The sequence below is a fragment of the Penaeus monodon genome, chromosome 24 (assembly GCF_015228065.2).
Source record: "Penaeus monodon isolate SGIC_2016 chromosome 24, NSTDA_Pmon_1, whole genome shotgun sequence".
NCBI lineage: Eukaryota > Metazoa > Arthropoda > Malacostraca > Decapoda > Penaeidae > Penaeus > Penaeus monodon.
In genome coordinates this window covers 20,307,872-20,308,344 of record NC_051409.1, presented here as the reverse complement: position 1 = coordinate 20,308,344, position 473 = coordinate 20,307,872, and the positions used below count along the sequence as shown (strand labels likewise).

Below are 473 nucleotides of genomic sequence, written 5' to 3'. Positions count from 1 at the left end.
TGCGAGAGCAACTGCGTACATTGTATTCTGTCATCATCGGTCGTGCGAACAAGCGACTGAAACCGATGCAAATAATTACATATGTCAAGAGTCAGCGACGAACGCGTTCTTGGTTTCTAGTGCTGATGTTAATCAAGGTCCACCTCGCCACCTGCTTCACCTGGAACTACATGACTCAGAGCTCTGGGCCACAGGAGTCAATGGAACGCTTCAGCCGGCCTGATCCTTACGTCTCGCCTAAAGCGTTTTGGCGTAACATGTGTTCAAGGAGGCGTCGAGATTTTTTGCCGCTCGAAGTTCAAACCAACTTTCGGGGCTGAACACATTTCTTAAGTCTGTGCGAGCATTCCAACGAGAGCATGAGGCAAACCTACAATACCTTATATCGTCGCCCGAGAAAAGGGTATTAGAATGCTATTTCTTCTTGAGGGGTGGTGGTGTTGGGGGTTGAGGGAGAAGAAGAGGAAGGGGAC

The 473-nt window shown here is 49.3% G+C and overlaps 1 protein-coding gene across 1 annotated transcript in view; it reads right to left on the bottom strand.

The window, feature by feature from the left end:
* The window catches only part of LOC119588884 (transcription cofactor vestigial-like protein 4), a gene marked incomplete in the record, with an annotated part of 9,380 nt that overhangs the window by 7,462 nt on the left and 1,445 nt on the right, over positions 1 to 473 (bottom strand).